We start from the raw sequence: 17093 nt of genomic DNA on the forward strand, positions 1-17093 counted from the left end.
ATATTTTGCATATCATGTGAGTCCTTATTCAATCCTCACAACTGCCCTATTTAACATATGAAGAAACGGAGGCCCAGGTGACTTAGACAACTTTCTCAAGCTAACCCAACAAGAAAGTGATAGACCTGGGACTTGAACCCAGAGCTGCTAGCTCCTGGTTATACACTTATTACATATGATTGCTCACATGCCAAGGTAACTTAGGACTTCCAAGAGTGATGCCCCAAGTCAGTCTAGCATTCTCTCTCTGAATTCTCCTTTGTTCCTACTCTGATGCAGCAATAGGACATGTGATAATTCAGAGAACATAGTGCCCTTAAGAATCATCACAACATTTATAAACATCTTAAGGGATTTTCTGTGTAAACCATTTCTTAATTCTTACTCATCCCATCAGAATGAATTGATAGCTATGACACTTGAGTCCTGCATACAATTAAATTAATAAAAAATGTTTATACATATTTTCTCATAGAAGAGAATGAACTAGCACAGTTTGGAATACATTACCTCCATAAGTAAGAACAACCCCTGGTACTTATTCATTCTATTAGTTTGAAATTGGGGGAAGTCTATTCACATTTACGTCCTTTGCGATACAAATGTTTTACAATCTGAGAGTGGTATGAAACAAAAGGAAGCTTGGGAAGTTACAGTGGCAAACAAGAGTTTTCAAGGTCACACCAGAGTAGCACTGCTGACAAAACATACGAGCACGCATGCAATGCGAATCTCATTGCTGTTTATCTTTAAAAATCTTATTAGAGAGAGAGAGAGAGAGAGAGAGAGAGAGAGAGAGAGAGAGAGAGAGAATATGACAGCATTGGGGCCTCCAGGCACGCAAATAAACTCCAGACACATGGGCCACTTTGGGCATCTGGCTTTACATTGGTACTGGGGAATCAAACCTAGGCTATTAGGTTTTACAAGCAAGCAGTGTTCACCACTTAGACGTCTCTCCAGCCTCCTCATTGTTTTTTTCCTATCAGGTATTATTAAGTAATGCTCATCAACACCAGCTTTATTTTGTGGGACTGATGTGCTACCTACTGTCTTAACAAGGCACCTTAGCTTTATTTTAAAATTGGAGGATGCAGATGTACCCACTGGTACAATAGCTGCACATAACTTATGGGGTAATAAACTGCTCTCTGGACATAGTGGGAAGGGATTCATGCTTGGTACTGAGTAGTCAAAAGACTATGGCTTGGAAAGTCATAGACTCTCTAGGGAAGCTTACACTGTTCCTTGGCTAAAAGGAGAGGTTATGCTAATCAGAAAGCCTCCTAAATACATTAATATGTTTATTTCCTTTGACCAATGCTGCTCTCATTCTTAAGTAGAGAAGTAGAGTTGTTGTTGGTTTTTAATCAGATGGTAGAAAATACAGAGAAGACCTAAAACACATCAAAATGACAAGAGAAAGGTGAGTGCTTAGATTAACATTGATAAATCATCTCTATCACACCTGCCAGGACACAGGAAATATTACAGGAAGTGGTGGATTAAAATATACTGGGGCTGGAAAGATGGCTTAGTGGTTAAAGCATTTACCTACAAAGCCAAAGGATCCCGGTTTGACTCTCCAGGACCCATGTAAGCCAGATGCACAAGGGGCACATGCATCTGGAGTTCATTTGCAGTGATGGGAGGCCCTGGCATGCTCATTCTCTCCCTCCCCCACCCCCCTCTCTCAAATACATAAATAAATAAAATATAGTTAAAAAAGTAAAATACAAGTGCTAATCTCACTTCTGGCCTGACAACCTTCTCCATAAAGATGACTAGACACTGAGGAGGCTCAGCACTCATCAAAGCTGAAAACAAGAGGCTGCTAAGCACATCCTCGGGGAACACTGCAGAGTAAGAGGCAGAAGGAATCTCAGAGCTACAGGGTGGGAAGGTGTACTGTGAGGCATTGCCTTTCCACAGGAACCATCTGGTGCATTCATGACTCCACAGTGCCTACTGATAGCCCCACTAACAAAGGCACTCATTGGAAGGGGGTGTGGAGAGGGATCAAAAGAGGATAACCTAATGGAAATGTGACAGTCTGTGGTATGTTCATATGCTAAAGCTCCCAATAAAAATATTAGAAAAATAAGCATGCTTGTAGAACTTGGCATGTGTGAGGGACAAGCATAGCACTAATAGTGTTCTACAGTGGATTTAAGGAGAAGAGCATGCTCACATGTATTTAAAAACCTGTGGCATTCTAATGTAGCAGTGGTATGATTACATCATAGACTAGGCTATTATGAGAGAGCCAACACCCCATTCAGTTGTATTTTTACACCTTATGTGTTCTATGCTCTCTGCTGAGTGTTAAGGGCATAAAATGAATACAGCACCTTCCTTGTTCTTAGATGGCATTTCATTTGCTTTTCTCTTCTTTGCTAAATGATTTTGTATGTTTAAGTCTTGTGTAATGGTGTGACTATATTGAGATGTAGGTGAATGCATTCAGGAAGTCAGGAGGCCTTAGTGAATCCGCTTTTACTTTTATTCTAAAACTGATGGAAATGGAAAGTTGAATGTTTGTTCCCTTTGACAAAAAGATAGAAAGATTCCTAGTTGCTGGGTTACTACCTAAAACACAGGCCTCAAGCTGCAGCCGAGAAGAGCAGTTAGCATTTAAGTAAAGGAAATGACTAGTGGGTTTGAAACCCAACACTCTGTCCCGTACTTCTGCACATGGTAAAGCATCCCCGTTACTCAGGCAACTTCTATCACTAAGGAAGTAGTTATGACTCAGCCTCATGCAGAATCACTTATTTAAAAATCTGTGTCTCCAGTAACCTTACTATTATGTCTCTGGGTTTACCTCCCCCCACCCTCCACACCGTGGGTCAAGCCAGCAAAACTGCATTTGGATGGTACATTGTTCATTGGCGGGCTTATACATTGGAATGTAACGGCCTCAGGGTGATCAGATTAAAACAGTCAGTGGCTCCTGTAAATGTAAGTATGCTAATATAAAACTAGCAGCTTATTTTTTGATCAGAAATAATATCTCTCATGATAACAGTTATCATCAATTATTTTGTATTAAATATAATACCATTAATTTAACACACTAATCAGACTTACGGTAATAAGAATACAGAAGTATTTATGCTGCAGCATAAAATGCCTTATTCCCCCTACAGAGATGCAGCATGAATTTAAAAGCTTCTTTGGGGATTGTCTATAGATGATAATTTAAGACATGAAGTAACTCTTAGGCATTACTTTGTCAGCTTCTTTATTGAGACTTATACTGTTCCTACTTGTTTCAGTAGACTTAATACACTGACAACTTATATTTTCTGTGTTAAAAAATAGTAGCGCCACGGGCTGGAGAGATGGCTTAGTGGTTAAGCACTTGCCTGTGAAGCCTATGGACCCTGGTTTGAGGCTTGATTCCCCAGGACCCACATTAGCCAGATGCACAAGGGGCCGCACGCATCTGGAGTTTGTTTGCAGTGGCACGCCCATTCTCTCTCTCTCTCTCTCTCTCTCTCTGCTTCTTTCTCTCTCTCTGCTTCTTTCTCTCTCTCTCTCTCTCTCTCTCTCTCTCTCTCTCTCTGTTGTTCTCAAATAAATAAATAAAATAAACAAAAAATATTTTTAAAAAACAGTAGAGCTGGGCGTGGTGGTGCATGCCTTTAATCCCAGCACTCAGGAGGCAGAGGTAGGAGGAGGATCACCATGAGTTCAAGGCCACCCTGAGACTACATAGTGAATTCTGAGCTAGAGTGAGACCCTACCTTAAAAAAAAAAAAGTAGAGAGTTGTCTATAGATACAGTTATTTGAAAGAATACCAAATCAATAATATTTGGAGAGCTGCATGGAGCAACTTACCATTGGCAGACAAAGCAAGCCAGAAGCCAAGGACCAGAGCTTGCTTCTGAGGCTCCTCCAAGAATGCTCTGCTTGGGGTTTGGGTTCTGCTGGGATCCTTGAGGAGCCAGACTTCAGTGTGACCAGGACTCACCTGAATTGCTGTGGCATCTTTTGTACCAGTTGCAAAAGCCCTGTCATAAATCTGGAAATCTAGACAATGTCCCTTTAGCATTTTCATTGTGCTTTCCATGTTCTTTTTTTCTCTTTCTAATTCTGTGGCTGGGAAATCTTGAAAGATGCAATGACTCACCATAAACACTTCTCAGTTTTCTTCCAGATAGAAACTTTCAATGTAAAGCCAAGGCATGGACCACCATGTGAACAAGGCACACACCAGCCTTGGTGTGAGAGTCATTTTCTGGAGAGAGCTTTTAAGAGAGAACATGGGAAATGCCAGCAATATGGTTCTCAGTGTGTGGAACCCTGACCTGTAGGATCCACATCCAGCCCAGGCCCAACCCCAGACTGACTGAATCAGAAGCTCCAGGAGCAGGTGGGGCAGCAATCTGTACTTTAACAGATGCCCTGTGATTCTGAGCAGCACAGGGTTAGTCAAGCATTAGCCCTGGTGTCATATGCAATTTGGATAGGATAGGACAGTGGTTAGAGAATGGGGAAAACTGGTGGGTTTTCCTTATAAGGGAAAGAAGAAATTAAAGAAAAGAAGGCTTTAGCTAGGTTTCATGGTGCACACATGTAACCCCAGCACTTGGGGTGTAGATGCAAGAGATCAAGACCAGCCTTAACTACACAGGGAGTTGAAAGACAGCCAAGGCTATGTTAGATCTTGTGTTAAAAATAAAAGTAAAACAAAAAAAATCAAACAACAACAAAAAAGATTCCAAAAGAAGCCACAATGTGTTTTGATTTATACTTATAAGCAGAGAGAGAAAGACTGAGAAAGGATATGCCAGGGCTCTTCCCACTGCAAGCAAACTTTAGACACATATGCCACTCTGTGGATCTGGCTTTATGTGGGTAGTGGAGAGTCAAACCCTGGGCCATCAGGCTTTGCAAGCAAGTGCTTTTAACCACTGAGCCATTTCTCTAGCCTGAGGCTTTAGTGGTTTTTATTCCAAAAAAGAGAAGCATCAAAAGTTTGGATTTATGTTCAAGAGTAATTGCTTGCATGAGTCTGCTTGCTGAGAGAGGGACAAACCAGATGACTAAGTACCACAAGATAATTTATTGGCTTGGTTCTGAAATTCTGGAATAATCTTCCTAGTGGAAAAGGCATGGTTTCCCATATTAGGACATAAATTCAACTTAGGTTTATTAAATCCTATAAGATTCTGCTATATTCTGCTGAATTGGCCAACTCCATTTCTCTCGAGGCCCTACTTTCTTCAAGTGAAAACCATATGTATTGCATTTCTCCATGAATTATCTCACTGGAATGAGGCAAGGGATTCAGTATGTATGAGACAACTTGTGAAGCATTTTGATTAAGAAATGAAAGCCAAAAGTTCCAAGTATAGAAGTGATCTCTAAAGCCACAGAGATGCTAAAGCAGAGTGTGTGTGAAGAATAAAAGGACCTCCACAATCCATGGAACAAAACATGAGAAGAGACAGTAGACCTCTGAGAAGTGACAATAATGGAGGAAGCTGGCAGCTGGCTGGGTCTCACCTGTTCATGCACAGGCTGACTTCAGAGTTATTATGACACAGATATTCACTCTGCACAGAAATTCACTTTACACAGGAATTTCCACTAAAAATAACACTTATTTTTAATAATTAAAAAAAAAAAAGAAATGAAAGCCAAAAGGAGTGTGGTGGTTTGATTCAGGTGTCCCCATAAACTTAGGTGTTCAAAATGCTAGGTCCCCAGCTGATGGCAATTTTGGAATTAAAACTTCCTGGAAGCAGTATATTGTTGGGGGCAGGCTTGTGGTGTTGTAGCCAGCTTTCTCTTGCCAGTGTTTGGCACACTTTCCTGCTATTGTTGTCCATCTGATGTTGGCCAGGAGGTAATGTCCACCCTCTGCTCATGCTATTGTTTTCTCCTGCCATCATGGAGCTTCCCTTCGAGTCTATAAGCCAAAATAAACCCCCTTTCCCCCCAAAGCTGCTCTTGGGTGGGTGTTTTCTGCCAGCAAGGCGAACCTGACTGCAACAAGGATCAAGAATGATTAAACATGAACTGCTTCTCTTTTCAGACGGGAGCTGGACTCCACCCCACTCCAGCTGAAACCACAGAGGAATTGGGGAAATGAGCAAGAGTGCTGCTTTCTTAGTTAATCTGATATCAGCACATTGGTGATGGAGATAGACACTGAAGACACTCAACACCTACCAAACCAGAGATCCAGAGGCTCCTAAATGCCCATCACTGAAGTAGACTTAAAATGCTCCCAACATGACTCAGGGAATTTTGCCGAAGAAGGGGCAGTAAGGATGTTACAGCCACAAGTTGGAACATTTTGCACAGAGACATTACCTCTCCCCTCATAATGCATGACCCACAATCCCCATGGGGGTGACCTGCATCCTCAAGGAGGAAAGCCTCTTCAGAAAAGGGGCAGGGAGCGGGGAAAGGATGGTACAAACATGTGTTGTTTACATACAAAATATGTCTATATCTAATGAAAAAGAATGATTAAACATCAAGTGTTTCGAACTCTGTACAAAAATTAGCTACTTATCTTAATTTCTCTTGCACTTTTCATCCTGGCTCAATGATGTATTACTGTATTTATTTATTTATTTTGTGCGTGGTGTGTGTATATGTATGCTTGTTCATTTGTGTGTGTATATGTGTATGTGGAAACCAGAGGCCAATTGAGTATCTTCCTCACTTGCTTTCCACCTTATTTTTTTTTAAAACAGTCTCACATAAACATAGAACCCATCAACCTGTCTAGACTTTTGAGTCAGCAAGCCCCAGGGATCCTCCTGTCTCTGTTTATCCAGTGTTGGGATCACAGATGCACACTTTGCTGGCTTTATGGGTGCTGAGGATTTAAACATTGGTCATCATGCTTGCACAGAAAACATTTTAATCTAGTCTACTTTTTTCAAAACACAATTTTAAGAGCTCTTAATCTTTATTTCTTCATCAAAAGTTATATTAATATCTACTCATTTGTTGTGGAAATAAAATTAAATGAGTATGAAAATGCAGTTTTTAAAATAGAACATTACCATTTTTAGATATTATTTTGTGATCATTGTTATTTTACGTGTGGGTTGAGCAAGCTTCATGATTGTTGACATAATGATATCATCCAGGAGTTTGGAATAGTATGCATATCGGCAAATTTTATGACAAAAATATCAATGTTTATTTGTCTACTAATTCTCCTTTAGTGGAATGTTTCAATGTTCTCATAACATGGGAGAAATTAACATGTGTTTATTAAAGAAAGCAAGTCTAAAATTTTGTATTATTTGAACTGGAAGCAGTATCATCCACTCTTTCAGGATAAGATGGAGGACTTGGGTTAAATTTCCAGCAAAACTAGCAGGAATATACATCAGTGACAGAGTGATCAGTGATAGAGGGTTTGTTTAACATGTATAAGCCCTGGGGTTTTCTCACCATCACTATATCTTTATATATGGGTCAGAAATATCAAAAGAAAAGAATAGATATCATGTAGATCATACTGACTAAAAATACAGTGGTTTTTAAAAAAGATGATATTGACTAATGTGGAACAAAATCCAGATATTTGGGAAAAAAATCATTTTCTACCTCACTTTATATCATGTATGAAAATATTTGTTTTCATTTTTAATCTTTCTATTGAGAGTTTTCATACATTACCACAATATAACTTGATCACAATTCTCTCCCATACCTTCTTTGTGTGCCTTTCTCTACCTCCAACCCACAGAACTCCTTCTTCTTTCCAACTATTCTAGTCCCTTATCTATTTTGATGTCCTACTTCATAAATGTTTCTTCCTCTCTCATCCATGTTGAAATGTTAATGAGGGGGTATCCATATTGCATAGGTCTTGTTGAGGTAACAACAGCTGACCACCCTGACAGCCACTTGAGGTCTTGTCTGGAGGATAGTGCCCCAAAGTACTCCCCATTTCCTGACCCTTACATTCCTTCTGACTGCCTGGCCCTTTTTCCTCAACATTCCCTGAAGCCTTGGAGAGTGTGCTAGAGAAGTTTCACTTAGCACTTAGCACAAAATTCCATTTATTTTTTAGCCCTTTGCCATTTTTTAGTCTTCTTAATATCTGTCACCTTCAGCAATAGAAGGTTTTCTTTTAAAAAATATTTAATTTATTTATTTATTGAGAGAGAAAGAGAAATCTAGCACTTCAGGGACTCTAGGCACTGGAAATGAACTCCAGATGCATGTGCCATGTTGTGCTTCTGGCTTTATGTGGGTACTTGGAATCGAACCCAGGTCCCTAGGCTTTGCAGGCAAGCACCTTAACCACTAGGAAATCTTTTCAGCCCCAAAAGATGCTTTTCTTCCTAGCCAACAGTGATAACACTAATTTATATGCATCAACTTAATATAAATGTTCAGGGCAATGTGATGTGCACACCACATCCGTGTAGTCAAACAAGAGGAGTCACTTTCCCTCTAGGGTGTATGACTTTCTCCTAAGTATGATTCTGACTAGGTTTTCAGTATCAGACATAGATTACTTTCCAAGGAACGGGCCTCAGGTCCAATCAAAAGAACAGTTGGTTAGGCCCTTAACAGTCCTACCACTACTGCAGTAGTAGGTACCTCTTACCTGGCTGGTTGGTTATTAGCAAGTAGGGTGGATCGACCATAGGGAAAAACTGTTGATGATTTTTTTCCCTCAGCAGCCTGTGTAGCATTTTCCTGCACGATGGCAGCTATCCAGCAAAGAGAGGGATCTGTTCCCAGTTGATTATTCAGTGTCCTGAAACGTAAGTGTGTGGCACCTTCAGCAACAAGATTTTACCATCTAGTGTTAGTGGGAAACTAAGTGCTTTGGTAATATCCACCACTGTTTGTGGGACTTCAGGGTCTGACCAAGAACCCATTGTGAGGTAGAAAATCAATTTTTAAAATAAGGAGAAGAAAATGCCAGTAGATTGACTCTCTTTCTTAAGGACTTCTTACACTTAAAAAAAAATGGGATAGATAACCAAAGAAAAATACATGCATTTGACTTCAGAAAATGTAATGTTTGTGTCATAAACATCACAAGTCTGACTAAATTGAAATGAAGTGTGAAATTGCTTTTATAATATGTATGACTAACAGTGTGAAAGCAAACAATGAAAATAACTCATAATTCAATAAGAAATGCATATTATTGTAGTACAAAAGGGACAAATATTGTGAATAATTGGTAAAGTTAAAAAATTGCAGATGCCTAATAAAGAATTATGCTTCATATTAATAAAGAATAAGGCAAACAAACATGATTTTATTTTCATCTTAGTAAAGGACAGAATTTGTTTGTATAGAAGTGAGATTCTCTAGCATTTTTTATAGATTTTGGGGTCTGCCATTTCTGGAAATCAGTTGTGACCACATGTCTAGGCAATAATTGTAATTCTTTTTACATACTTACCCCATTTTAGACTTTCTAATAAAGATACCAGAAAGTTTTGGATGCTAATAGGCCAGAATGTTATTTACATTGTTCTTTGTATAGTGTAAGTCTATAAGTCCCTAGATATTTGATAAGTTGTTGAGGTAGAAGGATCACTGTGAGTTCAAGGCCAGCCTGAGACTACATAGTGAATTCCTGGTCAGCCTAGGCTAAAGTGAGACCCTACCTCCAAAAAAAAGAAAAGAAAAAAGAAAGAAGTTATTGTTTATTAATCACAGAAACAAGGTGGGAAACATTCAATTAATTTAAAATTGATGGCTTATGAGTGAACAGGAGAGACTCCAGATTTATATGAAGACAAGTTTATTTTATTTGGTTTATACACTAAACAAATGGTGTAATTTATTTTCCCTTTCACAATTAGCATGTGTTATTTCTAAAATTCAGAAAAATTAAAGATAATGCTTAGCATTATCTTTAGTAAATATAAAAAAGGATATATATATATGTGTGTGTGTGTGTGTGTGTGTGTGTGTGTGTGTGTGTGTGTCCTTGACATATTGGCACAGTCAGCTTTACGTTGCTGGGATGAACTTCCAAACCAGGCCAAAGTGATGGACAGAATAGATTTATTGAAGCTTACCAACCTAGGGGAAGTTCCATCACAGTGGAAGAAGGTGGCCCCCTTCCCCAGGTCCACACAGAGAGAAACACTACCACCAACACCATAAGCCAGCACCCTCCAGGAACCACAGGTAGAGCTCAGACTGCTCTTGCATACATTAGACTGAAATTCCATCTCCACCCCCAAACACACCTTAGGGCTGGACCCTAGGATCTGCCCACAGTGATACCACTTCCATCCAGGCAGCTGGAAATCCAAGAAGCTTTGATAAAACTCCTGAATCTATTGAGGGACCTCCATCTAAACTACTACACATGTCAAATGATGCATAGAACTAAAAGTCTTAAATGCTAAGTGATGATCTTGGTAAAAATAGTTAGTGCAAAGAAGGATAGACCTTTTGGAATATGTTCCTCTACAATATATATTGTGGGATTAAGTATTTTATCAGCATACCAGAGAAAGAATAGGTAGAAGGGAGACTCTTGATTTGGCTTGAGCTCCCCAGAGCCTAGGCATTTCTGATGTGTGTTTACAGGGCCCTTTTCTGTTAGGTGGCACTTACAAATGGGGAGCAAGTTAAGAAGCCATACACTCCATAAGTTCATCTAAATCTTGCTCAAAATGATCTTCCTTGCATTCTTGTTACACCCTGTTCCAGGATTTAGTCCTAAAATGAAAGGAGTAAAGAAGGCCTTGGCATGCAGATTCCTGACATTCTTTCCAAACCAGAATCATTTTCAAATCCTAACATGAAATTCTTCCTCAAAATACACGCCAACTCCTTTTCGTTTATTATTTGATGATTTCCAGACTTTTTCCTCCAAACTGATACCATCTTCTAGTTTACCTCCTTTGAAAATATGAATATGTGTTTGGAAACAAGTCTGTTAATATGAGGAGTATCAATCAGTGTGACACTGAGCTGATCACATGGAGTTTATTACTTTTTATTCTTTTTTTGAAGTGCTATTCATCATAACCATAGCCTTGCACATGCTAGGTGAGGACTGTACCACTGAGCTATGCCCAAGCCTTTATGTATACTTTCATTTGTATTTACTATTCTTACTATATTTTTTTGTGACAGGATGGTATATCCCAGGTTGTCCATTTCCCTGCCTCAGTGCCTACTGCTGGGATTACAAGCTTGCACCTCCATACTGACACTAAAAACCAAATGTTAAAAAAGAAAAGCTGATAAGGTAACATTGGTTAATAAACACTTATCAAGTTTTTGAGACATATGGGTCAATATTGTCTGAATTTTTTATATCATAGTATTAGTAAAACATTCTTTTGCCCTTTGTAGGAATGAAACCTATTTTAGTCCCTCAATATTTTTGAGTGACTAAACATAGTACACATCCTTTTGGGGAACTCAGATATGTTAAGTTAGTGGTAATTACCTTAGATGGGAAGAAGGCACTCACAGTAGATCTGCAGGAAAAAGCTAACTGCAAAATAAGGTTCAACGACCTCTTCGCTGCAAGTGCCAGGAGTAATATGCTTGTATCTGACTTATGGAAGTGATGGGGAAAACTAAAAAGGCTACTTTTAACAATGCTAAATAAATACAAATTTTATGTTTCTGATATAGAACAAAAAGATCTAATAGTAACATTTCTGTGGAACTGTTACTGCATTTTAGTTAGTTTTATTGCTATTAGATCATATACAAAATGACGCTAAGTAACACTGTGTATTAGTACCTAACTAGTAAAGACAAAATAGAAAATTCTTATGTATGACTTTTTTTGTATTCTCTATTATCAATTTCAATGATATAATCATTAAAATGACTGAAAAAGAATAAAGGAGTTGACAGAGTTGGTGAGTGTGTGTCTTCCCTTTTCTGTGTATTACTGGGTTTCTGTTGTGTGTTGGTTTTCTCTAGGGGATCTGAACCTCAGGTGGAGTACTTGAGAAAAGGAACAAAGTATAACAGTTCTCAGCATTAAGATCTGTCTTTTTTATTTCCAACATGAATCATACTTCTCACCTGAAAGAATGAAGGTTATAAGAAGTAACAATAAAAAGATGTCTTGTAAGGTAACACACAAATTTATCTCTTTGTAATGCACTCTTTTGGCAATGTGTGTGTGTGTTGCCAAGGTTTAGATCCAGGGCTTCCTGCATGCTACACAGGAACTGAGCTATGTCCCCAGAGCATAATATACTCCTTCTTTCAAATATTGTATAATACAATTCAGAAAGAGTGAATTATACCTTATATTATGGCAAAATTGTTCAGAAAATGAAAAGATACCAGTATTTATTGTCTCAGGCATATTACTGAATCTGTATCTACAGATCATATATCGTCTATCTAACTATCATCTATTTATTTATCATCATCATCTATTTTCTTTTATAATAGTTGTATTCATGCAACTGTTTTGTTAGCAAATATTATCCATTTCATAGGGGAAAGAACCCATTGGATTTGAAGGGCCAGTCTTTGCACTGCTGGAGGGCTTGGGAAGAGAATATACAATACACATGAGTAATTAGTTTGTGGGATTTTCCCTCTTTTATGAAATAATGAAAAGCTGTTGCATCTGGCCTATATAATCTGCATATCAGCTCAGATTTTCTTCATAGACCTCAGAAGTTGCCCTCAGCTCTCAGGTCATTCTGTTCTAATGAAGCAATATATTCTGGCTACTGGATCTACTTGAGCGTAGAGGCCTGGCTTGGCTTTTTTCATGTTGGAGCAGCAAGGCCTAGGCCAACTGAGTTTACTTAGTATGCTTTGTATGATCTTATGAGGCAGCCAGCCATGGGAAGTCTGCTGGTGGACCCTGGGGTTGGCTTCCCTGTTATCCACACAGCTAGCTGCAGGACCAAGTAAGATATGCAAACTTTCTGGCACTGCATGTCTTCATCTCTACAACTAAGAAGGGATCAAACCAGTGGTTTACAATCCAGGTCTCATGGGCCAATTAAAAGCAGCCACAGGAATGGATGGGAGTAGAAGTGATTATACTGAGCTCACTAATATCTCTGCAGAGCAGGTGTGTGTGCGTGTGTGCATGTGTGTATGTGCATGCGTGCGTGTGTGTGCATGTACACATGCATTGCACTTGTTCTGTCTCTTCACCTCTCTCTCTGCCTGGGCTCTAAATAAAATTCTGTTAGAACAAAAAGTTCTGTCTCTAAAAATGGTTTGAAAAACACTACAACAAATAGTATTTAAGGTTCCTTTCATCTTAAAATTTCTATAAAACCATAAAATTAAGTTTAAAGAGAGAATTCCAAATGGTTTCCAATTGGAAATTTCAAAGGCAATGTAAAAAAAAAAAAAAAAAAAAGAATCAATGTCAAAATCTACAACTGAAGACTTTGTAATGGCAAACTACCAGGCAACCCAATGTTTACTATGTTTTAAGAGAACCTATGTTTCCTCTTGATTCTACCTTTTGACATTCTTTATTCTTTTCCTTCTGAAAGGGCACTATTCACAGTTGAAGTCACTTGGATAAACTTTTTAATGGAAAAGTATAAATCTTTAAAGTTACCAGAAAGTTCATTTTCCATTCTTTTTCTCTTGAAAGTTTATCATGTCATAGATAGTACACGTTTTCTTTTCTGTTTCTTGTCTTACAAGACAAGGCTATCAGAAAGGTGACTAGATACAAAAAAAAAAAAGGAAGATGGAATGTTTTTCTGCAAGATTTGTATTGTTTGATTTGGGGTCTTATTTTAAATTATTGTTCAAAATGCAACTATTAAGCAAATATTAGAGTTTGAATATGGAATTTATGCTTTGGATTATGAAGGAACATGTATTTCCCAGCTACTGGTTCTATTTTTAGAATTGTGAAAACTTCAGTGGGTTGGGCCTAGCTGGAGTAAGTGCTTATGCCAATTTTATAGGGGTCAGGACCCTGGTCATATCTAGGTTCTAGCTCCTTCATTTGTCTCTCTCCCACTTTCCTGTTTCTCCCTCTCCCTCCCCCATTCTTGTCGGCCATGAGGTAGGCAGCTTTCCCCTGACACTTCCTCCTGCTACTGGGATGTTCTGCTCAGACACATGAAGTCAAGTAGTTGTTCACTAATTCCCTCTTAAGCCATTTTATTACATAAATCCTTTCTCTGGTAAATTGTTTATGTCAGATATTTTGGTTACAGCAGTAAAAGTAACTGATAGAACTAGTGATACACAAGTTGATGTTGCTTCTTCATGGATAGACTACCTGTGAAGGTTGTAACGTGATGATCATCCTTCTATAGCAGCTCAGCCCATTCAGACTTTCTTTGTTGATGGAACTGTGGTGGATAAGAGGGTAGCCAACAACCACATGTGGCTATTCAACACTTAAATTGTTCTCAGTGAGCATGATTAACTGAATTTTTATGTTAATTTGATTCATTGAATCAGTGATACTGGTTAGTGGCTCCTGTATTATTGTACATGTAGCTCTAGAGAACTGATGATGTTTGGGATTGAAAGTCAGTGAGATCAGCAAAATAGTCCTATACATTTGAAATAAGGGATATCTGTTTTTTTATTGGTAATTTTATGGTCTGAAACAGATTTTCAATTTTAAAATTTTTAGGTTAAAAATATATTCAGTAACTGGCACATGGGATAGTCAATAATGACTGTGCCCTCTAATCTCTATCATAGGTCTCAACTTCAATTAGGGGATGTCTACCTTACTATGCATTATCTGTCTTCCAACCTCCAGCCTTATGTTTCCAGGCTCAGAAACCTCTCAGCAATCTCTATGGCTTCTGGCCTTCTCGTCTTTACTACACCCTAGTAGAAGCCTTGTGTGTCATGACACAGTTGAAAGGATTGAGAATGTATCACTTGGAAACTGTCATTGCTGCAGTCCTTTTATCCTCAGGGGATATGTTCCAAGAATCCAAGTAAGTGCCTGAAACTATGGATAGTATTGAACCATATATATAATATTTTTCTGTACAAATTCATAATAAAGTATAATTTATGAACTAAGTACAGTAATATAGTAACAAAATAGAATAATGATGAGAATATTATTACAGTAATGAAACTCTCCGCATCACCAAGCTTATGCTTTGGAGCTGCTATTAATTAAAATAGGCAGTCCTGCAATGCCTTGACTGAGATGGCACATACAAGTAAGTTTATGTGATATGGTTACTATGCCAGGCAAAGACTGACACACTTCCAGAACAAGAAGGAGTGGGCCTGTGTAAGACTTCATGAGGCCACTCAGCACAGTGCATCATAAAAAACTTATGAATTATTTCTGGAATTTTCTTCTAATTCTAATTTCTTCTAATGTTTTCAGATCTCTGTTGACTGTGGATAACTGAAACTACAGAAAGCAAGACTCCAGAAAAATGAACACTATAATATATAACTCTTTTATTAAGCATACCTTGATTGTGTGTGTGTGTGTGTGTGTGTGTGTGTGCTCAGTACTTGTGCATGCGTGTGATCATGCTTGGGGAGGCTAGAGGACAACCTCAGGTATCTTTCTTAGGGGCCATACACCTGTTTCTGGAACTTGCCTAGTAGGCTTGCTGGCTGGCCAGGACGTCTCAAGAATTTGCCTGTCTCTGCATTCCAGGACTGAGATTATAAGAATGTGCCACCTCTCCTGAAATTATTTGGTTTCATATTTTTTTTGAGGGGGGAGTGGTGTTGTTGAAGGTAGAGTCTCACTGTAGCCAAGGCTGACTTGGAATTCACTATGTAGTCCCAGGGTGGCCTTGAACTCCTACCTCTGCCTCCCGAGTGCTGGGAGTAAAGGTGTGTGCCACAATGCCCCGCCCTTTCCTGGAAATTTTTTTCATGCAAGTTCTGGGGATCAAATTCAGGTCTTCGTATTTGTGAGGCAAATACTTTTACTGAGCAGTCTCCTAAGCCACAAGTGTACCTTTATTTTTATTTTGATAAGCAAGAGGGGTGTTGTTGCAGTCAGGTTTGCATTGCTGGGAGAAATCACCCCACAAAGAGCAACTTGTGGGGGAAATAAAAGGGTTCAATTTGGTTTACAGACTTGAGGGGAAGCTCCATGATGGCAGGAGGAAATGATGACATAAGCACAGAGTGGACATCACCTCCTCACCAACATCAGGTGGACAACAGGTGGAGTGTGCAAAATACTGCCAAGGGGAAACTGGCTATAATACCCATAAGCCTGCCCCCAAGAATACACTGCCTCCAAGAGGCATTAGTTCTGAAGTCTCCATTAGCTGTAAACCTAGCATTCTGAACACCTAAGTTTATGGTGGACACTTGAATCAAACCATCACATTCTGCCCCTAGCCCCCATAAACTAATATCCATACATGATATAAAATACAATGCATTCAGTCTAACTTTAAAAGTCCACACAATTTTTAACAATCTTAATGATGTTCAAACATCCCCTTAATCCAAGGTCTGTTAACAGCCATAATACCAAAATTTCCCCCAAATCCATAATGGCACAGAATACACATTCACACTGCAAAATGGCACTGGACATAGCAAAGGAATATTCAAGCAATACAAAATTTAAACACGGCAAACATCAAACTGTGTAGTTCCAAGTCCAACAACTCTAGCCAGTGACAACTATCCAATTCTGATAACCAGCAACAAGGCTCTGGATTTCCAATTCCAGCCTACTCATGGTCATGGAAAACTTCATCTGGGGCCAGCAGCTTTCCTTAGCAGCCATCTTGTGGTCCAAAAATCTCCTCTGGGTCTCCACTGCAACCCATGATTCATCCTCACAGCTCTATCGGGTCTCCATGCAGGCATCCAGCAAACCTGCTTCACACTGCCTATGGCCATTTCCAAAACACAACACCATGTTGCAAACTCAATGATCCTCTCTTTCCTGCATTTCTTATACTCCAAAATTCCAGGTAGGGTGCCAATTTGTTATACCAGGGAGGAATACAGCAAACTTTGAAGAATAGAACACTCTTTTAGCATTCAGGACACTTCAAAAACTACATTCTTTCTGTTGTCCCAATGCAAGTCAGCTGGCCTAATCTTAAATGTTGTAATCTCTCAAAATTGCAGCTGAATTGGCAGAAGTTTCAGCCCAAAGATTTCATTTCTGTGCCATATCCCTCTATTTACA

Source organism: Jaculus jaculus, chromosome 15 (assembly GCF_020740685.1).
Source record: "Jaculus jaculus isolate mJacJac1 chromosome 15, mJacJac1.mat.Y.cur, whole genome shotgun sequence".
Taxonomy (NCBI): Eukaryota; Metazoa; Chordata; class Mammalia; order Rodentia; family Dipodidae; genus Jaculus; species Jaculus jaculus.